Source organism: Chiloscyllium plagiosum, chromosome 18 (genome assembly GCF_004010195.1).
Source record: "Chiloscyllium plagiosum isolate BGI_BamShark_2017 chromosome 18, ASM401019v2, whole genome shotgun sequence".
Lineage (NCBI taxonomy): Eukaryota > Metazoa > Chordata > Chondrichthyes > Orectolobiformes > Hemiscylliidae > Chiloscyllium > Chiloscyllium plagiosum.
This window is the reverse complement of record NC_057727.1, coordinates 4726612-4750768: the sequence shown is the minus strand read 5'-3', so window position 1 is coordinate 4750768 and position 24157 is coordinate 4726612. Positions and strand designations below refer to the sequence as shown.

Genomic DNA, 24157 nt, shown 5'->3' with positions numbered 1-24157 from the left:
TCCATAGTTGTTGGCACAAAGAAAGACTTTGTTATTAACAACTGATCACCATTCCACAGACCAATCAGCTTCTTACTACTAGCCAAATCTCCCTTTGTACACACTTCCTGGTTCCAGCCAATCTGCAGTCCTTTCTCCAATGCTTGAACGAACAGCAGCACAAAGCAACACTGGGATTGAATGTAAGGCAACATACCTTTAAAAGTTCAGCAGTACTTTTAACAGTTCTTGGTTTTTAAAACAGTCCTTTTCCATTTCAGTCCACAACCAAAAATACAGAAAAATAAACGGATATAGTCTTTACAGTACAAAGCTGGATAATGTGAAATGTCGTGTATGCAAACATAAAAAAGACCCAAAAAATCTTCAAAGTTAGCAAACTGATGATAGGTCCTACTGAAGGAGGAATGTACATTTTTAATTTCAGATACTGACTGATCAGTTGTGCATTTCCAAACACTGTGACAAATTTCTAACAGTGTCTTTCTCTACAGCATAATAAAAACAAAATCCTCCTTCCCTCAACCTTAATTAAAAATTTATCTCACATACCAACTTCAGACACGATCTCTGGTATGCACAGTTGACCAAGCCATCGTTCTCGGAGAAGAAGTGCCGCTGGCAGTATTGAATTCTAGCACATTTTTGCTTTTTTTAAAAAAAATCAATCAATACAACCTTGTTAACAGCAACGATTTTATAATTTTATTATTTGTCGTTAGCTACAGAACCTTAATGTTGTTCTGTAGCTTCTTTGATTTCTACATGTTTTAACATGTTTGCCTTGGGCAGCAACACAGCTTGCATGCAAAAAAAAGCTGCCCAGCTAACCAGTTACCTTGAATAAACATCTCATTAACTAAACAATCAAGCAAGGTGTTCACAGCTACCAGTTTGTTTAGAATCAAGCAGTACAGACCATGGCTGTTTGGTCACTGCGCCTGCTCTTTGAAAAAAATATTTAATTGGTCCTGCTCCCTTACTTTCTTCAAAACCCTGTAAATTTCTCTTTTTCAAGAACGTATCCAGTTTTCCATTTGAGAGTTACTATTGAATATGCTTCCACCCTTTCATGAAAGCATTTCAGATCATAACACCTTGCTGCATTGAAAAGAACCTTTCATCTTCTGATGGTTCTTTTGCCAATTAACCTAAACCAGAGACTTCTGGTTACTGATCTTCTAATCAGTGGAGACGACTTTTTTTCTTGCAACATATTTCCAAATGAAGATGGTACGCACCTTGGAGGGGAACTTGCAAGTAATTATGGAGCACCTGACTGTTACTTGTCTTCTGTTAGGTGGTGAATGTTGCAGGTTTGGAAGATGCTGTCAGAGTGCATTCTCCAATGAACACATACTCCATCCATGATACATCAATGGTGCAGAGAATGAATGCCTAAAGGGCTAAAAAAAGGTGCCAATCCAGTGGCCTGCTTGGTCTTGGATTGTACTGAGCTCTTTATGTCTTGTTGGAGCTGCAGTCATCCAGGCAGGATACTCCACCATACTTCCATACTGAGACTAAGGGAGGTGGAAAAGCTCTGAGGAGTCGTTTTTTTCTCCTTAAAGCAACGCCAGGTGCTAATATTCAAATGATATTTGCCTCCAGGGGCATTACATATTGCTGTAATAACTCAGGAAACTGAAAACAAAGGAACATAATTTATTGTTGAACACCAAAATACAGTAACCACCTGTGGTGTACATAGGCTAGTCCCAGACCGGAACATTTAATTTTGCAGACCCAGTTCTGCAGATCAATCCTTGACTCTGCTTTTTATTTCCGGTTTCTTATATTCGGAAATGTTATCACACAACCAAATTACTTTACCACCACCAAATCACGGTGATATTTTTATGTTTTTAACTATTAACCACCACCAGCAATCACCTGAATTAGAAGTTTATATGCAAAACCCATTATGGGCAACGTGAACCATCAAAAGTGAGAGGCTGGGGTAGGGAAAGCAGGAAAGGGAAATAAAGTACTGTGACTACTGTAGTGTCCAACTCTCTCGCTGAAGCTGAGTCTGCTTTATCATATTCAGAGGTGCTATTGCACACAACCAAACAACTTTCCCACCACCAAATCACTGTGACTTTGTCTCTAAGCTAACCACCACCAGTAATCACCAATGCAGCCAATTAAATATTGACAAGCTAAGCCCATTATGGACAATGAGAACCATCGAAAGTGAAGGGGACACAGGTAGGGAGAGTGGGAAGGGGCTGAATCAAAATGGAGTTGGAGGAGGAAATAAAGCACTTTATCCCCCACGGTGCCCACCTACCTCTAAAGTCACTGACAGCATTGATGGACACCACGTGCGCCCGCTCCAAGGACATTCAAGCACGAACATAATCGCGGAAGGAGGCAGTCGGTATACATGACACCCCCCACAACCCGCTGCCAGGACCTGTTCCTGGGTCTGCTTCGTTTTTTTTTCAATCTCCTGTTCAGAAATGACGACACACCTCTGGAGCTGGTCAGTCTTGCTGGGTGTAAGGTAGGGGCTTTACCACTGCAAAATAAGAACTCTCAGTCTGTTTTTCTTTTAAATTTTCAAATCAATCTGTTCAGAGATGTTGTTACTCACCTTTGAACACAGGTCTTTTGGGTTCAGAGATCGGGACATTATCCTGCACCACATAAACCCTCTGAGAGTCTGTTTTTTTTATTTTAAAAGTGATTGTTGCCATAATGTGAAAAGTATAATTGGGACTAGGTCTTATGTTTTTTGACATTATCAAACGGACACACTTTAATCATGCTCTGCCAGTGCAGCACTTTTAAGTTTTTATTCGTTTCTGGGTCTGCTTTATTTTATTTTAACCTTTTTTCTAATCAACTTGCTCAGGATTGTTACTGTACACCTCTAAAACAGGTGGGACACAAACCAGGTCTCCTCGCTGAAAGGTAGGGATACTGCCACTGCACCAAAACAGTCCCCCTCTGGGTCGGCGCTTTTTTTTTTAATTACTGGGTTGACTTTTATTTAATTATTGGATCTGCTATCTTTTTCACCCAGAAGTGCTCTCACGCATTATTGAGCAATTTTTCCACCACCAAAATCAGTGACTTTTTGTTTGTTTTTTTTTAAAACCAGTAACCACCACCAGTAAACCCAATGTAACCAACTGGGTGTGTAAAGCAAAGCCCATTGTGAGCAATGCAAATCATTACGGGGGGTCAGGGGAAGTCAGGGAGAGCAGAAGGGACTAAATCAAAATGGAGTTGGAGGGGGAATAAAACACTGTATTCCCCGCCATGCATCGATAGGCACTGATGGATTTCACGTGCTCCCTCTTCAAGGACTCCCAGGCACAAACATAACTGTAAAAGAGAAGCACTACACCTGTTTTATTTTTTCTACCTAGAAATGTTATCACACATATCTGAGCAACTTCCCACTACCAAAATCACTGGGAAATATTTTTTTTAAATTAGTAACCACTCTAGTTATCACACCCAAGTATCCCTCTGTCTATTTACAAGCAAAGCCCATTATGGACAATGCAAACCATCAAAGGTGAGGGGGGATGTTAGAGAGCATGGGAAGGGACTAAATCAAAATGGAGTTGGATGGGCAAATAAAGCACTGTATCCCCCTCTATGCCCTACTCTGTCGAAAGGCATCAAGAATATTGATGGACACCACGTGCTCCCTCCCCAAGGTTACTCGGGCTCAAATGTAACCATGGAAGAAGGGCACTGAATGTGCTTCATCCAGTTTTTAAATCTATTTTCTAATAGATCTGCACAATGATCTAATTATACATCTCTGGAACAGGCAGAATTTGAACCCAGGCCTCCTGACTCAAAGATAGGGATTCTAGGCTACAGGAACAAACCATCCTGGATCTGCTTTACTTTTCTTTCTCTACCCAGAAGTGTTACCACACACAACTGAGCACCTTCTCACTACCAAATCTCCATGACGAGTCTCTTTTGCCTTTTCTTTTAACTAGTAACCACCACCAGTAAAAACACTCGTATATCCGATTGAGTAATTTCAAGCAAAGCCCATTATGGACAATGCAGACCATCAAAGGTTGGGGGTGGTTTGGGGGTGGGGGATATAGGTGGGTAAGAAGGGTGAGGAGGGACTAAATCAGAATGAAGGTTGGAGGGGGAGATAAAGCACTGTACCCTTGCAGTGCCCATCTCTCTCTAAAAATATGAAGAGTACTGATGGAAACAGCAAATTCCCTCTCCGAAATCACCCTGACGCAAATATAACTGCAGAAGAGGGGCACTGGATCTGATGTATCTTTTATTTTATTTTCTAATCAACCAATTCAGAGATGTTATTACACACTTGGTCCTGAGGTCATGATGCAGTTGTATAACAGTGCCCATCTCTCTCTAAAAATATGAAGAGTACTGATGGAAACAGCAAATTCCCTCTCCGAAATCACCCTGACGCAAATATAACTGCAGAAGAGGGGCATTGGATCTGATGTATCTTTTATTTTATTTTCTAATCAACCAATTCAGAGATGTTATTACACACTTTCCAGGTCCAGGGTAGGGACACTACCACTGTGCCACAAGAGGGCCCTTTTGGCTCAGGTGAGGAGTCCCAGCTGGGCAAGCCATTGCCTATTATCAAGGGAACTCATAGTCAAACAAGCTCCATGAGATTTATCAGTGATTCCCATTGGCATTGTAGAGGTTAGCGTACTTGCGGTTTTTGAGCAACTAATCAGTGGAATGATGGTTAAAATAAATTAGAAGGAAAGCAATGGTGTCTTTTAAGCCAACAATAAACATCAACTCACTAGCAGTTCCAAGCCTCATTCGAGAAGAAGAGAATTTTGCTTCTGTTGTGGTCAATCTTTGCCCCTCCACCAAATGCAGACAGAAGAATTAACTGGAGTCATTCTCTGATGAAAAATGTGTTGCTGGAAAAGCGCAGCAGGTCAGACAGCATCAAAGGAGCAGGAGAATCGATGTTTCGGGCATAAGCCCTTCTTCAGGAATGAGGAGGGTGTGCCAAGCAAGCTAAGATAAAAGGCAGGGAGGAGGGACTTGGGGGAGGGGCATTGGGAATGCGATAGGTGGAAGGAGGTGCAGGTGAGGGTGATAGGTCGGAGAGGGGGCGGAGAGGCTGGGAAGAAGATTGCACGTCAAGAAGGTGGTGCTGAGTCCGAAGGTTGGGACTGAGAAAAGGTGGGGGGGGAAAGGGGAAATGAGGAAGCTCCCCACCTTTTCTTAGTCCCAACCCTCGGACTCGGCACCGCCTTCTTGACCTGCAATCTTCTTTCCGACCTCTCCGCCCCCTCTCCGACCTATCACCCTCACCTTAACCTCCTTCCACCTATCGCATTCCCAACGCCCCTCCCCCAAGTCCCTCCTCCCTACCTTTTATCTTAGCCTGCTTGGCACACCCTCCTCATTCCTGAAGAAGGGCTTATGCCCGAAACGTCGATTCTCCTGCTCCTTTGATGCTGCCTGACCTGCTGCGCTTTTCCGGCAACACATGTTTCAGCTCTGATCTCCAGCATCTGCAATCCTCACTTTCTCCTGGAATCATTCTCTGGCTACTTGCTGAACATTGCTGGCACTAAACAGGTGCCATATCCTTGGTCCTCAAAAAATAATGCACTGCACTGTTCTGAGGCATTCTGATGGCCTAATAAAGGGTTACTCTGTAGCCCTCCAATCCAGATATAATTTGTTTAGAACTGCCGGTAGTCTGAAGTCTTTGTGTACAGATCCAAACAACTCGTGGCACCATCTTAGTTCAGTACTTGGAAGCATAAACTTGGAAGTTACAGTATTTGGACAAGTGAAACAATTTTATGACTTTCTTGTAATGTTTTATTACTATCTGAAGCTTCAAAAAAAAATTATATCAAGGTTCTTTTTGAGTGCTCACACTTGTGGTTAGACATTTCAACATCACTCTAAAATCAAGAAAATTTCAAAATTCAGAATTGACTTGATCCCAAGCATTCCAGACCAGAGAATTTACAGTGCATTTTATTTTTCTCCTCAAAAGGTAAGAGGGTAGTTGATCAGGAATTCTAAAAGACAGTTAGAAAAGAGAAGACTAAGGATCTCCTGGTAGAGATATTTAGTTATTTTTGAAATGGTAAGTATAAAAGATAAGGGTTTGAAACGGTAAGTATAAAAGGTAATTGGCAGAGTTTTGTGCCCTCTGATGTAGAGGGTTTGGTGACAGAGGAAGGAGAGTGGCCATTTGGAACCCAGCCATGTTTCCACATCCACCCTGAGAAAGCCCATTATTTATTTTTTTTTCAGTGCTTATATTTTCCCCAGCACATGTTGTGTGTGTGCAGATTTGAGACACCGTGAAAGACAACAGGTGTACAAATCTTTATTCAATTTCCACACCAGGAAAAAGGGAAACACCCAAGTGGCCAGTGACAAGCAGTGCCCTTCTCAGAGGGCAATGCTGTGTGATCAAACAGTGAAGGGGAGACAGAAAGCCCTTTATTAAGTTCTGTCCTGCCACCAAATTGAAATCCTAAATAGGCAGTTAGGCAACTAACGCCCACTAAAGGGCTTGATCTTGTCGATATGGATATTAACTATAATGGCGAACAAGGAACTTGCCTTCTCAGAAGTATGTGAAAACTCCAGAGCGTTCACTTGCAGGTTCGTAAGGTTGGCTGAAGAACCCTTATTCAAAGGCACTCAGTTCCTATTCAAGGAATGTGCCATCAAGAAAAGCTATGGTTGCAGGAGTGTCCAGTGGAAAACATCCAACCTCCCTAACCTTCTCCAACTTCCCTTCCACCCCACTTCCCCACACCATTCCCCTGTGCTCAGGACCTTCCTCAGTCTGAAGACTCAGTTACGTGTAGTAGTGACAGCAGCCGCCACCTGTCCAAAGGCACGACTCAATACAAAGGAGTACTGATTGACCAGTAACTCCCAGCGGTCAGGGCAGAGAGGTGCTGTGAGTTCTCTGCACTCTGACCCCCTTCCCATTCCCAGATCCCCTATTCTGGGGAGGGTTTGCCAAAGGCCTATTTGCATATTAACAGCCTGATCCGCACAAGGTGCGACATACCTTCATTATGAGAGGTAGCAACCGAGACACTGATTACCTCCATAAGATTCCACCCAATATTTTTACTTGCTGGGGACCAAAACCAGTGATGGTGATCACTAATAAATTATAGGTACTTCAACAGAAAATTCTTTACTCTGAGAGTACTTCAAATGTGTAACTCAATAGCACTGGGACGAGTTGTGGCAAACAAAATGGATCAAGTACAGGAGGCTAGACAAGTATACATGAGTGAGAAAGGAATAGAAGTACATGGTAATACAGTGAAATGAAAAGGAGTGGAGGAAGCTTTGTGTGTAAAAGTAGCACAGGCTTAATGGGTCAAATGGTCTGTTTCTGTGCTGCAATTTCGATGTAATTCCAATTAATACAGCCCATTTCTACACTCTGCTCAATACCAATATTTCTTTATAAATAACGCTGTTATAAAGGGAGATGGAAGGACAGTACATAAAAGAACATCTTAAAAGGATATTTCTTCTTTGGATATTCAAAGCCATTTGAAATTCTAACATTTCTTTCAAATAGTCCAGGAGGAAAATCATCCAGCATTGCCCAAATAGGCTTAAAATATAATTTTATAAATGAGGATAGACAAATTATTGAGAACCTGCCAACAAGAACCTGGTGAAAAAAAATCAGTTCAGTAGATTTCTCATTTATATTTTGTTTTCCACTTTTTTTTGTTCTTTTTACAACTGAATTATTTATGTACATAGTTGTAAATATATACCGAATTTTGGTGAGGCATATATAGAAGAAAATACCAATCAAAGTCATTAAGACTAAGTCGGGTTACACATTGGGAATCTAAAGGAGTCACTTAAATGACGGCAGTGCCATCTACAGGACTCTCAGTAACATTTGCCAACTTAGGAATAATTTTCATGGTTCATGTGGCACTGACCTGCTGTGCTGTTCCAGCAATAAAGTTTCAACTTTGATCTCCAGCATCTGCAGACCTCACTTTCTCCTCTCAGTAACATTTGCCAACTTAGGAATAATTTTCATGGTTCATGTGGCAAAATAAAACAAATTTCATGTTTATTGTATGGAAATTCTATCAACATTTGTGGGGCAGCATTCCATAATTCATGCCATTTATCTACAAGAGCTACAAACAAAAGGAAATTAAATCATAATACTTAGTTTAAAAATTAATTCATGTAATGAAGGCATTATTGGTTGGACCAGCAAATTTATTACACATCTCTAATTGCCCTGACAGCAATTAAGAGTAAACCACTGGGCACACCGAATAAGAGCAACAGATTTCAACCTTAAAGGACACTGGTGAACCAGATGGGTTATTATGACAACTGACAGCAATTACATGGTCACCGTTAGACTAGCTTTTATTCTAAAATTACAGTGAATTCAAATTTCACCATCTGCCATGGTGAGATTCAGACCCATATGCCCCAAATCATTAACCTGGGGTTCTGAATTACTAATCCAATGACATTAACCCCACCCTAACAGTTTATTTCAAATAAGCTAGATATTACCAAAGATTCATAGAGGTGATGCAGTGCAGAAACAAGCCATTCAGCCCATCTTATTTGCTCCAACTCTCTAAATGAGCACTGTGACTTAGTACCCGCATTTTCCCAAAACCCTTGCACATTGGATGATTGTTTAAGTAGAAATAATTTCTCTAATCTAACTTAATGACTTTCATCATTGGAAGTATTCTTGCAAATCTCTCTCTTTCATTCTCTCAAATGCATTCACATTGTTCTGAGCAGGTCGGATTCAGGTACATCTGATGCAGCTAATGCCCACTACATTTGTCCTTTCAGAGAGGCGATGGCACAGTGGTAATATGTCAATGGACAAGCAATCCAGAACTTCTGGTTAATGTTTTGGGGTCATGGGGTTGAATCGAGAAATGACAGACCTAACATGTGAATTCAATAAAAATCTAGAAAAAGCTAGCCAAATGATAACTTTATAGCCACTGCTGATTGTTGTAAAAACTCATCTTGCGCATTAATATCCTTCAGAGAAGGGAATCTGCCATTCTTAACTGCTCAGGCTCACCTGTATCCAGGCCCACAGCAATGTGGCTGACTTCTAACTGCCCTGTCAACAATTCAGGATCAGCAATAAATGCTGGGTCAGCCAGAGACCCCAGATCTGTGAACAAAGTTAACAAGTGCTTCATGTTCTGAAAAAAAATAGAAATTGCTAGAAAAGTTTAGCAGGTCGGGCAGCATTTGTGGAGAGAATCAGAACTCAAACACTTCATGTCCTGAATTCTTTATTCAATGCCCGGTTTCTCTCCATTCCATGTATAAAAGATTTTATTACTAAATGACTTTGCCCCTTCCTATTTGTAAGCTCCCTAAGGCCCACAATCCTATGAAATATTTGCATTCCTCTAATGGCTGCTTTTCTTGTGCACCCGATTTTAATTGTTCCACCCCTGGTGTATATGCCTTCAGCTGCATTTGCTGTATGATCTGGAATACCTTCTCTACACCAAGTTCCCTTACTTCCCTCTTTGAAGTTTCTTAATACCTCTCTCTTTGACAAAGCTTTTGGTCTAATATCTCCTCTTGTGGCTCAGTATAACAATTCTCCTATGAAGCATCTTAGGATGTTTCATTACATTAGAGTGCTACACATGTTACTATCAAGAGACAATCAGAGAAATATTGTTTTTAATTTATGCATAGAGGCTTCAGAGACTCTGGAATCATTCCTGGAGTTAGGCAGGGATTCCCAAACTAACTCATAATCCCAATGGGTTTGCATACCAGCATCTAGGGGTTGCAAGATCTGACGCCATAATGGCAGCAGTGAAGCAGCCTAATAAAACTTTTGTAATAGGCCACTTTTACAGAACTACAGCTCCAATGTGCTCTGTGTCAAAAGTCTTATTATCCAGAGAGCTGCTGCTGTAGGCCTCCATTCTGCTGACCTGCATTTGTTCCAGTGATATTCACTGCACTGCACTTGTTCAGGCAAAAAAAGTGATTTCTAGGATCAGGAAGTAGGTAGCTAATGGCAGGGTGGGGAGGGAAGTGAAAGGTCGGAATGGAAGAATTGCAAAGTTCAGAACTTTCAAAATAACATAACTTCCCTCAACTCTCAGCAATACTCGTAACCGAACCACAGTGGGAAAACATTTGGGAAGCTCTGCGTTAGGGATTAAAACAGAAAACCATATCAGTGAGAAAAAAAATCGGTAAGATGTAAGAAAGGGATTAATAATAACAAACAGAATAACAAATATGTTTTGGGGACCTAGAGTCACTTGCCATGGCAGATGGTGAAATTTGAATTCAACAAAAACACCCAGCAATTCGGAGTCTAATAATGAACATGAAACCATTGGCAGCTGTTGAAAAGACCCATCTGGTTCACTAATTCCTTTAGGGAAGAAGACTGTTGTCCTTTCCTGACCTGACCTACATGTAACTCCATTCCCACAACAATGTAATTAACTCTTAACTCTCCTCAAGGCAATAAATGATGCTCAGCCAGAAATGCCCACATCCTGTGAATGTGCTAAGAGAAGAAGGCACACAGGAGAAAATTCTATAAAAGGAGAAGCAATCAAAACTTAAATACCTCCTGCATATAGGACACAGAATACAAACAGCTAAGATGATCTGCAAATTATTCACACAGATGTCATCAGATTTCTCCATACAAATTTTACAAACGTTTTCAGGAGTCTATTTACAAATCATATTTTACTTAATCATACAAAGTATTATTCTTGGCGTGCCAGTACTAATCTTGCATCATTTTTACCTAAGGTATGAATTTAACAAATGTCGCGTATTTATTGCTGTATCCATTTCTACTAAGCAGAAATCGGAGTACTGTAACATTTAGGGAACAGGGAGTTCCAACAGCTGCTACATTTAGTTCCACCTATTAATAAGGGACATGGACTATAAGATATAGGAGCAGAACTATGTCATTCAAACCATGAAGTCTACCACACCATTCACTGAGACCATGGCTTAGCTCATAGCCCTCAATTCCATTTTCCTGCCTTTTCTCTAAAAGCTTTGATTCCCTGACTGAGTACAAAAGTCTATCTCGACCTTGAATATACTCATCAACAATGGGAAGGGTTTGGAGGGATATGGGCCAGGTGCTGGCAGGTGGGACTAGATTGGGTTGGGATATCTGGTCGGCATGGACGAGTTAGACTGAAGGGTCTGTTTCCTTGCTGTACATCCCTATGACTCTATCTACAGCCCTCTGCAGTAAAATAATTCTATCCTGAAATGACACCTCTGGTCACAGACTCTTCCACAAGGGGAAACAATCTCTACCCTGTCAACACCCCCAAGAATCTTTTATGTTTCAATAAGATTTCCTCACATTCTTCTCAAATCCAATGAGTCTAAGTACAACTCACTAAATGTCTCCTCATAAAAAGTCTTCTATTCCTGGGATCAGTCTACTGAAACCTCTCTGGATGGCCTCCAATGCCTTTACTGCCTATCTTTCCTTACATATGAGAATCAAATTGTTCACAATATTCTAGGTGTTGTCTAATACTAATTATTTGTCTAGGTGTAGCAAGACTCCATTTACTTTGAAATTAAGACCACATTAAATTTGCCTTCCCCATTATATGCTCGACTTGGATGCCAGCTTTTCGTGATGTATGCACAAGGAGTCACAAATCGGTCTGTGCTGCAGATTTCCACAGTCTTTCGGCATTTAATTAATATTCAGCTACTCTATTCTGCTGCCAAAGTGCATAACCTTACATTTCCCTGCATATAACTACTGTTACCCACTCACAATCTAAATCTCAACTCTTTGTGGCATCCTCACCACTTAGCTTCCCAACTATTTGATGTGTTATCTACTAAGTGATAGTACATTTGTTTCCCTCTTTCAAGTGAATTATTCATATTGTGAATAATTGTGGCCCCAGCAATGATCTGTGCGGCACTTCGATAGTTACAGGTTGCTATCCTGAAAATGCCCCTCTTATCCCAATGCTCTGTTAGTTGGCCAATCTTCTATCCCTACTAATGCACTAGTCCCAACACTATGGGTTCTTATCTTATGAAGTAGTCTAGGATGTGGCAACTTATCAAATGCCTTACATCCTCTGCTTCCCCTTAATCTTGCCTGCCTATTATCTTCTCAAAGAATTCTAATTTGTCAGGGATGATTTCCTCTTCATGAAACTATACTGACTCTGCTCATGTATTTTTAAATTTCTAAATCTCCTCAACCACCTGATGAAGGAGCAGCACTCCGAAAGCTAGTGCTTCTAAATAAAACTGTTAGACTATAACCTAGTGTTGTGTGATGATTTAACCATGTATTTCTAAATGCTCTGTTATTACAAACTTTCTAATAGATTCTAACCTTTTCCTAATAACAGATGTTAAGCTAATAGGCCTACAGTTATCTTTTCTTTGTCTCCTTCCCTCTTCAAATAAAGGTGTTACATTGGAAGTTTTCCAATCCTCCAGGTTTTTACCAAAATCTAAGGACTCTTGGAAGACTACTACCATTATCTCTGTCGTTACTTCTTTTAATATATCTATCAGTGACATATCTGTCTTTTGCCCCATGAGTTTCCCTAGCACTTTTCCTGTAACAATGGCTACTGCATTTTTCCTCTCCCTTATTTACACTTTATTTAGTATTTTTAAAATGCTGCATGAAGACCAAGAAAAATATTTATTCAATTCCAACAGAAATTGCTGGAGAAACTCAGCAGATGTAGCAACATGTGTAGAAAGAAATCAGAATTAACATTTGGAGTTCAGTAACACTTCAGAACTTATTCAGATGATGTCAGATCTGCTCCTGTTTCAGATTTCCAGCATCCACAGTTCTTTATTTATCCAACTCCTGGTTCCCTATTACATCATCAGCTTTACTCTTTAAGTGGCTTTCTTTTCCACATTGGCCTCATTTTTTGTTTACCTACTACTTAAACACATTCCTGTTCAATCTGCCGTCTTTATCCTCCCTACTTACTCTGTAAACTTCAGGTAATCCAAATTGCTGAGTTGTGAAAATGGGCAATGCATGTGAAATTAAGTAAAAAAAAGTGAAACAAGTAAAATTACAATGACTACAAATGAAAAGCTTTTTTTTCGGATTTGAGTTAAACAGAGAACATAGAACTCTCTTTTTTAATATACATTTAAAGAAGCTCTTGCTGCACATCTTGATATTATTTGTTGGTTTATCCTCAAAGTTTAACTTGTTGCGTTTTTTTGGTCAGCTTTTGTTGTCTTTAAAACTTTCCCAATCCTCCGATTTACCACTAATCTTCGCCACACTGTATGCTTTCAATTTGACGTAACCTCACTAATTAACCATGTTGGCTTATCCCTTTCCTAGAATCTTTCTCTCTCACTGGAATATATCTTTGTTGTGAGCCATTGAACGATTTTCTTAAATGTTCGCCATTGTTCCTCAACTGTTTTTGCTTTTTAACTTCTTTCCCAGTCCACCCCAGAAAATTTGGTCTTCTTCCCTTTGTAATTAACTACTTAACTTTAGTAGAGTTGCTTCTGACCCAAGTTTCTCTCTCTCAGACATAATATCAAATTCTACCATGCTCATTGTTTGTAAGGGGCTCTTTAACTAAATAATCACTTATTAAATATGGGTCATTGCACATTACCAGATCGAAAAAAGCCTTATTCCTGGTTTGGTCCACAATATGTTGCTGCAAAAAACTGTTCTGAATTCTCTTCAGGAATTGACTATGAACATTCAATGAATTCTACCTTGTGGCGACCTAAGGCAATTTGACAGTGTTACCGTTTGACTGCAACACCTATTCAAGGATTTTGTGATAATGAAAAAGGAACTCCTGAAAACAAAAAGGGACCCCCTAAAATCAAAAAGGTAGCCCTTGAGAATATCTCACAGAGTGCTTGTGAACTAAATGAATTATTTTGACTCTACCACATGAGGTTGATGAATAGCATACATGCATTTAAGGAAATTATAGAAGAAGAAGAAATAGAAGGATATGTTGACAGGTTTAGATGAAGTAAGCTTGGAGGAGCTTCTTCTGGAGTATTAATATCGATATACTCAAGTTGGGCCTGTTTTTGTACTATAAGTCCTGTATAACACATCAGTTTGAGGTGATGAAAAGCAGTGATAACTTCACTACACTGGTAGCCTATAGATCAAAGTCAATGCTCTGGGGACACAGGTTCAAACTCCAACACATTAGTGGGTGGAATTTAAACTGAATTAATAAACCTGGAACATAAAGCTAATTTTAGTACTGGTAACCACGACAACTGTAAACGGTTACAAAAATCTCCAATTCCAGGGAAGGAAACCTGCTATTCCTTACCCAGGCTAACCTTCATGGGACTCCAGACTTTCAGCAATGTGATGCCTTCTGAAATGATTGAGGGCATGTCTTGCTTCACTGGGACAGCTCACTGGAAATCAACTCCTGCTATTCCCAAAGTCATCAAAAAGTTAAAGATTTTATAAAAACACACAAAATTCCACAATTTATCTCTCCTTTTAGACTCAGACTGACAGAAAGCACAGACTGGATTTTTGTACTTAAAACGAATTACTATTTATGTCAAACAAATGGACGCTAGCTGAAGATGTTTACCACTGAGGCTCAAAATTGAAATTCCTGTTTCCAAGAATATGCAGATACCTCAAGTTACTCAAACTAAGAGATCTTAGCATTTGGACTTAGAATTCATCTACTGACGATTCAAGAGTTTTAAGAATGGCCCTTCCCAAACCTTCATCCCATTCAGCATTTAAATAGGTCACAGCAGCAAATGGAAAAGGTGCAGACTGGGTTTTGTACAGTCTGGGTTTTGGAGGCATCCATGTCAGTTCTTGAGAAATGCACATAGCTTTAAAGACACAGGTTGAATGCCTCTGATGAAGGTGGACACAGCACCAATAGTGTGTGACAAAGTCCCACAAGCAACGGAATGAGTAAGCCAACCTGACCCAAGCTACAGTTCAATCACAAAGCCCAATCCAGTTCCCCTTTATTTTTCATCAGATTTTCCGCAAGAGTCACTGGACAGGAGTCAGACACAGGTCACTAAATTAATTTTGCTCCTGATGCCGAGCCTTTGGTTGTTTATTGCAAAGCTTTTTGAGAGCTTACAATCTACAAAATGGCAGCCACAATTTCCTACATTACACAAGTGATTGTACTTCAAAAAGTATTTGATTGACTGTGAAGTGCCTTGGGACACACTGAGGTCATGAAAGGTACAATATAAATGCAACTTCTCTCTTTCCCAGCCAGCCTCCGGACATGGAGATATTTGTTGAACCCTGAAAGCTATTTGGACTGAGCACGATTATCTGAACACAGACCTGGAATCAAACCTGTAATCATCTGAGGTTATACAGTTTGATATCACATCTCGCAGAACATTTAACAACCAAGCTTTGAGCATAGCTTAAATCTAAACCTCTGGTGAGGGAGAGCTGTAGATCACTTTCATTTTCTTCCCACTTTAATTCAGTCACAGAGGTCAAATAATAAGTGACCATTAATCCTAAAATAAGTCATTCCATCATTAAATGTCAGTTGTATTTGAGACCCTCAGGCTGGCAATAAAATTAAGAAATAATGAAATTGGGAATACAAACAAAAATTATTTCTGAATGCCAAGTCTCTAAGAAAAACAATTTTAAATGGGAACATTACTTGGCTTCACAAGGGACGATTACTATATTTTGATGGAAATACTTGCAAATTGCTGAAAAGACAGAGCTCTAACTGCCAATCCCAAAACACCCTTTTGGAAAGACCAAAATAAAACTAAACGATAAACATCCGTTCAAGCTCCACAGTAGCCTGATGGGTATAGGAATCACCTCATGTGGTACAGTACTAATTCTTAAAACAACCACACATATCAATAACCGTCCAAGCCAATGTAGAACCACCTAAGCATACATTACACTACAGAATAATAATTAATTTTTTTTAAAAATTCATTCACAGGATTCTGTCACTGTGGGCATCATTAGTGTCCATCTCATATTGTCATCGAGAAGGTGTTGCTGAGCTGCTTTCTTGAACTGCAGTAGTTTATTTGGTGAGTATACCCAACACCATTAGGAAAACAGTTCCAGGAATTTGACCCAGCAACACTGAAGGAATGGTAATATATTTCCAAGTGTGGATAATGAGTTGTGTAGAGGAGAACCTGCAGATGGGAGTGTTTTCATCTATTTGCTGCACTTGTTCTTCCCAATGGTAGTGATTATGACTTTGGAAAATGCTATCGAAGGAGTTCTGGCAAATTTCTGCAATGCACTTTGTAGATGGTACATACTGGTGTTACTGAACATCGGTGGTGGAGGGAGGGAATGTTTGCAAATAAGCTGCCAATCTAGTAAGCTGCTCATTCCTGGATGGTGTCAAGCTTCTCAACTGCTGTTGGAACTGCACTCACACAGGTAAGTGAAAGGTTTTCTTGACTTGTATCCTGTAGATTGTGGACAGGATTTGGGGAGCTAGAAGTGAGCTACTCATTGCAGGATTCCTCTAAATCTAAACCTCTGGTGAGGGAGAGCTGTAGATCACTTTCATGTTCTTGTGGCCACTGTATTTATAAGGCTAGTCAAATTAGTTCCTGGTAACATCCCAGGATATTGATAGTTGGGGATCCGAAGATGGTAAAGCCACTAACTATCAAGAGGCAATGGTTAGATTCTCGCTTATTGCATCACTGAATGTCCTCTTATTGCATATGGCCACTGCCATGCAGTTACATTGTGTCAATGTAACTTGCCACTTGTCAGGATTAGTTTGGACATTGTTCAGGTCTTGCTGCATTTGAACATAGACTGCTTCAGTATCTGAGGACCTGTGGAATTCTCTCCCACAGACAGCTACTTTGTTTGGTATATTCAAGAGGGAGCTGGAGTAGGATATTGAAATTGTGTGATCAGCCATGATCATATTGAATGGTGGTTAAGGATGGCCTATTTGTGCATCTGTTTTCTATGGTTCGATGAGTCATGAATGGTGTATAACATGGCATAAACATCACTGAATGTCTTCTGACTGAAAGGAAGTTGTTCATGAAGTAGCTGAAGATAGTTGTGTCCAGAATACTTGAGGGAGTGTATTAAAAAAAAATTGAGGAACTGGCTTTTGTGGTGCAACAATAGTGTCCCTGCCTCTGGCCTGGGTTCAAGTCTCACTGCTCCATATGTATATTATAACATATCTGAGCAGGCTAATTTAAAGATTCCTTGTGGAACGCCTGCAGAGAAGTCCTGGATGTCACAAATGACTGACCTCCAACAATCACAATTATCTTTCTTTTCAATCGTTAAGACTCCAACCAGTACAGAGTGTGCCCGATTTCATTGACTTCGAGGGCTAGGGTTCCTTGTTACCACACTCAGTCAAATGGGCAATCGCTTTCACCTCACCTCTGGAGTTTAGCTGCTTTGTCCATGTTTAAACTAAGCCTATAATAAGGTTTAAAGCTGAAAGGCTCTAGCCAAATGAAACCTCAATGAACTGCATATTGCTAACACTGACAACACTGTACCTGATGTCGGCCTTCTATCAGTTTGCTGAAGATTGACAGTAGACAGATGGGGTTGCAATTGGCTGGGTGGATTTCTCCTTCATTTTGTGTACAGGACATGCTTGGGCAATTTTCCATATTGCCAGGAAGATGCCAACATTTTAGCTGTCCAGGAAAATGGCTAAAGATGCATCAAGTTCTGAAGCACACTTCAGTACTAGTGCCATAATGTTGTCAGGGCACTTATCATTTGCAGTGTCTGGTACCTCCAGCCATATCTTGATGTCATGTGTAGTCAATTGAATTTGCAGTAAGTTGGCATCTGTGATGCTGGGGGGAGGCAGAGATGAAACATTCACTCAGTACCTCTGGTTGAAGATTGTTGAAAATGCTTCAGCCTTTTAAGTCAATAAACTGGGCTCCCCCATCATTAGTGAAAAGGTATTAATGGAGCTTCTATCTCCAGTGAGTTGTTTAATTGTTAAACAGCATTTACAACTGATGTAACAGGACTGCAGAGCTTAGCCCTGATGTTGGTCATGGACTCACTTAGTTCTGTCTATTACTTGCTGCTTATGCTGTAGACACACAATATGCTGTAGACACAGTGTTGAGCCTCAGCAGGTTGACACCTCATTTTTAAATATGCCTTGTGCTACTTCTGGCATGCCTGCCTACAATTTTCGAAGAACCACAGCTGATTCCTGGCTTAAACAAAAAAAAAGCAGAAATGTTGTGGATCTCAGCAGGCCTGGCAATATCTGTGGATAGAGAACAGAATGAACATTTCAAATTCAGAAACCCTTCTTTGATGATATCCTATCCCATCCTACCATCAATATAAATACCATTCTTTCCCAGCTTTGTCAATTCTGACAAAGGGTCACTGTACTCAAAACATTAACTGTCTTTTTTCTACAGATGCTGCCATGCCTGCTGAGCTTTTCAGCACTTTCTCTGTTTGTATTTCACATTTCCAGCATCCGCAGATTTTTTATTTTCATTTTAGCATTCATTTCTTTTTTAAGTGTTCATTAAGTTCATATTTTTCTCCCATGTTTCTATACTATTCTTTTCATTCAGTAAGGATAATTAAATGTCATTCACACTGATGTGAAATTAGAATCACATGTGGACTAAGCCCTAAAGGACATTAGTGAATGAGCTGCATTTTAAACTACAGATATTTAAAAATTGAAGGCAATTTTTCAAACTGCTATGGTATGATATGAACTCAGGTCGACTGGATTATTAACCTAGGTCTCTGTACTATTTGTCCTGGAACATAATGATACTATCATTACATGGAAGATGCATAATCTTGTGCAGATATACAATGAGAACAAGATGAATACAAACCAGAATATCTTGAATTCAAAATCAGCATGATCTTAACCAGGAAACCAATGACATTATACAATCTCTATGTTCTTCAGATTTGTGAGGGGAGTTGGGAGGATAATTAGCTAGGAATTCTGCTAGCGAATGCTATGCATATTTGTCAGTTGAGAACAGAACTGGCCTTGGTTACATTACCCAATTTAGACAAGTAGCTTTCCAACTGAGTGGACTTCAACTCAAGATACCGTGACATTATATCTCAATACAATCTGACACCTCCATGATTGGTGGAGGAAAAATTATTGTTCGGGGATGTGGGAAGTCGGAGGGGTGGGAGTGGGGGTGGAGATAGGGAGAAATGACTACAACGAAAGCCTCTCATTGCTTGTTCGTAAAGGAAATGAGCTAAGATTGCCATTCAACAAAGAAGTCAGCGACACAAAATAAGCAACAGTTAAACTCCAATGTGTCCTCTGTAATAGATTATTTCTAGGCTGCAGCTGTCCGAGGTAATTCAGATTCCTCACACACATCGCCACCAATGAATTTCCATTTAACGTTCAGCATGTGTTAGGGTGGAGATAAGACAGCAACATATGTTCTGCCACTCAGCCACAGAATGCCACATAGTGTAAAACATCACTTGCTTCTGCAATCCATGTAAACCCTCAACATTATTTTACCTTCTTTTTCCCTGTAAACAGCCAGATATCAATCAGTAAGAGCTATGGAACCAGAAATTTATAAAAAATTACTAGAAGCCAGGATAAATAAATTAGAGCTAGCTAACCAACAAATAGAATAAATTGGTATTTTGCCGCACGAGTATCTGCATAACACATGAGCGGAAGTCACCAGTTTTAACAGGATTTTGATATGCCCAAAAGGGTTGCATAAAACTGCTTGAACAGGCCAGAGATTCCTTTTTTTAAACTATTAAATTAAGTTTTGAGTTTCTGTATTTCTGTTTGGTACACCTTGCCCATACTGACCTAAATATTCAGAGTAAAGAATGACCATCAGTGTATTTTCAAGTATGAAAGAAGATTGGACATGTGGCAAATAATCCAATTCTGATGGGATGTCTACATCAGGCACATCTTTACCAGTGGCTGTAGGAGTTGATCCTCGAGACAGAGTCTGCCAAAAATGCCAAACATAAACCTTCCAAAGGTCAATGTGGGTTGTGGCTTTCAGTACTGGCACCCACTGCCAAGCTACTTCGACAGTACACAGCAGCTCACAGGAAGTGTCTCCATATTTCACAGTCATCAGTGAGTGTGTCCCTGAAACAGTAGTCAATGTTTCCAAGAGAATAAAAGAAAGTGATGGAGAACTTTTATAAAATACTAGCCAAACCTCGATGGCATATTGTATTGCTTTGGATAACACTTGAGGAAGGATGTGAAGGATTGAGACAGAAAATGCAGAGAAGATTTACAAGAATGGTTCCAGGCATACAGGACTTCAGCAATGTGGAAAGATTAGAGAACCTGTGGTTGTTATCCATTTAAGAGAAGGTCAAGGAGAGATTTGATAGAAGTGTTTAAAATCATGACAGTCAAGAAAGAGCAGACAGGAAACAACCATTTTTCTTGGCAGAAGAGTAAGAACCAGATAAAAAACTCAAAGATGAATGGCAAAAGAACCAACGCCAACAGATTCAGATTCAGAAAGCACAGCCTTAGGATATGGTCAAGCCAAATTCAATAATGACCTTCAGAAGAGAACTGCATTAGAACATAAAGCTAAAAATTTCAAAGTCACAAGGAAAGACTGACGAGCTAACTTGCTCTTGAAGAATGTCAGTGCAGATGAGACAGGCCAAATGGCCTCTTTCTATGCTGTAACTATTCTCTGAGTTTGCAATGTCAGTTACATTAATTGTTCAAAAAAAGCTAGCCATGTGAAATATGGAATGATCACAGATTTACTGTTAAGATTTGTGCTGAGAGCAGGGTTTCAGCAAAATATAGTAGCAATTGGGAAGACAATGGTCTTTGAAATCCATCACAAACTGAGTGCCTTTGCCATTGATTCCATCTTTCTACCAACCGCTGCCTCAGACTGAAGCAGACTGCGCATATACTTGGTGTTCTATCTACTGTCTCTTAAACAAGCTGCTCTGCTGCCAAAATTCTCATTCCTGTCTCTGCCATCTCTAGATTCAACCATCCTTAATGCTTTAATGGCTAGTCTCCCAATCTTCATCAACCACTTTTCAAACAGAACATCCGAAATTACAGTGCAGTACAGGCCCTTTGGCCCTCAATGTTGCGCCAACCTGCGAAATTAATCTGATGCCCATCTAACCGACACAATTCCATTATTATCCATATGTACATCCATTGCCCATGTAAATGCCTGTAACGTGAGTCTACTACTGTTGCAAGCAGGCTGGTTCATGCCCCTACTACTCTCTGAGTAAAGAAACTACCCCATTATATGTCCTAAATCTATCATTCCTCAGTTTAAAGCTATGTCCCCCCATAATAGCTTTCACCATCCGAGGAAAACAGCTCTCACTGTCCATCCTATCTAACCCTCTGATTATCTTATGCGGTTTGATTAAGTTAATCTTCTTCTCTCCAATGAGAGAGAATACTTAAGCTGATTCAAAAACAGTACTCTCTGTATCCTATTCCCATTTAAGTTCCACTTACCTTTCACCTCATTGCTTGCTGATCAATAAACTCCCAGTTTGCCTTACGTCTAACTTGAAGCTCTTATCCTGACTTTGAATCCCTTCAGAGCTTTTTTTTCTCTAACTTTCTCCAATGCCACCTCAGCCCCTTTTCCACCCTGCTGAGCTATCCATTTAATGGATTTTGACCAGACAATATTCCCCTAACACTGTATAAGCAACCTCTTTCGACAAAGCCTGCTACAAAATATTCTAAACCTTGGATTTGTCCTCCTCTGACATCCTGCTTAAATCCTATTCTTTTAACAAAGCTTTCAATCCCTCTTAAAATCTTAGTTTTGCACAGCATCCACTTTCTTTTTCAAGCATTTGTGATATTTTTATTCTCGAAAAACATCATTAGTGGCCTAGAAATCGCCTGCCCTTCAACTATGAAAAGGTTCCAGTAATACATTACATGTTTAGGGGCAGCACAGTGGCTAGCCCAGGAACCCAGGTTCAATTCCACCCACGGGCAACTGTCTGTGTGGAGTTTGCACATTCTCCAGTGTTTGCACGAGGTTCCTCTGAGTGCTCTAGTTTCCTCCCACAGTCCAAAGATGTGCAAACTAGGTGGATTGGCCATGCTAAATTGCTTACAGTGGCCAGGATGTGCAGGTTAGGTGGAGTTTCTGGGAGTAATTTGGGAGACACAGCAAAAATTCATCCCAAGGAAGAAGAACCAGTTTAGGTGAACTGGCCATGCTAAATTGCCCAAAGTATTCAGGAATGTGTAGGTTAGGTGCATTAGTCAGGGGAAATGTAGAGTAATAGGGTAGGGTAACGGGTCTGAGTGGATTACTCTTCAGAGGGTCATTGTGGGCCAAATGGCCTGTTTCCACATTATAGGGGTTCTATGTAGGAGGGAGAAGATTAAATATGAGGGTAAGTTAGACAGTAATATTGGGGAAGATTGCAATTTCTTTAGATATATAAAGGGCAAAAAAAGGCAGAAATGGACATTGGGCCGCTGGAAAATGATGCCAGAGAACTGGTAATGGGGAGCAAAGAAATGGCTGAGGAACTGAAAGAGTACTTTAAGTCTTCACAGTGGAAGACATGAGTAATATCCCAAAAATTCAAGAATTGGGGGGTAGAAATGAGTATGGTAGCCATCACCAAGTAGAAGGTGCTTTTCCAGCAACACATTTTCAGCTCTGATCTCCAGCATCTGCAGTCCTCACTTTCTCCCCCATGGTTTTAGAGGCAAGGTACCAGCATGGATAGAAGATTGGCTGTCTGGCAGAAGGCAGAGAATAGGGATAAAAGGGTCCTTCTCAGGATGGAAGCCAGTCACTAGTGGTGTTCCACAGGGATTAGTGTTGAGACCACATCTTTTCACTTTATACGTTAATGATCTGATGAAGGAACTGAGGGCATTCTGGCTAAGTTTGCAGATGAAACAAAGCTAGGTAGAAGGGCAGGTAACATTGAGGAGGCAGGGAGGCTACAGCAAGATTTAGACAGGTTAGGAGAGTGGGCTAAGAAGTCGCAGATAAAATACGATGTAAGAAAGTATGAGGTCATGCGCTTTGGTAGGAAGAATAGAGGCATGGATTATTTTGTAAATGAGGAAAAAAATTCAGAAATCTGGAGTACAAAGGAACTTTGGAGTCCTAGTCTAAGATTTTCTTAAGGTAAACTTGCAGGTTGAGTCAGTAATTAGGAAGGCAATACAGTGTTATCATTCATCTCGAGAGCACTAAAATATAAAAGTAGGGATGTACTTCTGCGGTTCTAAAAGGCTCTGGTCAGACCACATTTAAAGTATTTTGGGGCCCATACCTCAGGATGTATTGGCCCTTGAACAGGTGCAGAGGAGATTCATGAGAATGATCCAGGAGTGAAAGGCTTAACATTGAGGAATGTTTGAGGACTTTGGGACTATACTCGATGGAAATTAGAAGGATTTGGGAGGTGGGTCTGATTAACACTTAAGAATGCTGAACAGTCTGGACAGAGTGGACGTTGGGAAGATGTTTCCATTGGCAAGAGAGATGGGAACTCAAGGACACAGCTTTAGAGTAAAGGTAAAAACCTTTAGAACAGAGATAAGGAGAAACTTCTTTAGCCAGAGTGTGGTGAATCTGTACAATTCATTTCCACAGAGGACTGTGGAGGCTAGGTCATTGAGTATATTTAAGGCAGAGATAGCCAAGTTCTTGATTACCAAGGGGATCAAAGATTTTGAGGAGAAAGTGGGAAAATAGAGTTGGAAAACCTATGATCCCCACCACCAGGGATATATTTCCCTCCCCTCCCCTAACAGCGTTCCGAAAAGACCACTCCCTCCGTGACTCCCTCATCAGGTCCACACCCCCCACCAACCCAACCTCCACTCGCGGCACCTTCCTCTGCAACCGCAAGAAATGCAAAACTTGCGCCCACACCTCCCTCCAAGGCCCCAAGGGACACTTCCATATCCGCCACAAATTCACCTGCACCTCCACACACATCATCTACTGCATCCGCTGCACCCGATGTGGCCTCCTCTATATTGGGGAGACAGGCTGCCTACTAGCGGAACGTTTCAGAGAACACCTCTGGGACACCCGGACCAACCAACCCAAGCACCCC

General features: G+C 40.5%; 1 protein-coding gene across 3 annotated transcripts in view; it reads right to left on the bottom strand.

Moving 5' to 3' along the window:
• LOC122558814 (MICOS complex subunit mic25-like) overlaps nt 1–24157 on the bottom strand; it is a 521848-nt gene that overhangs the window by 466464 nt on the left and 31227 nt on the right. The window lies entirely within an intron of this gene.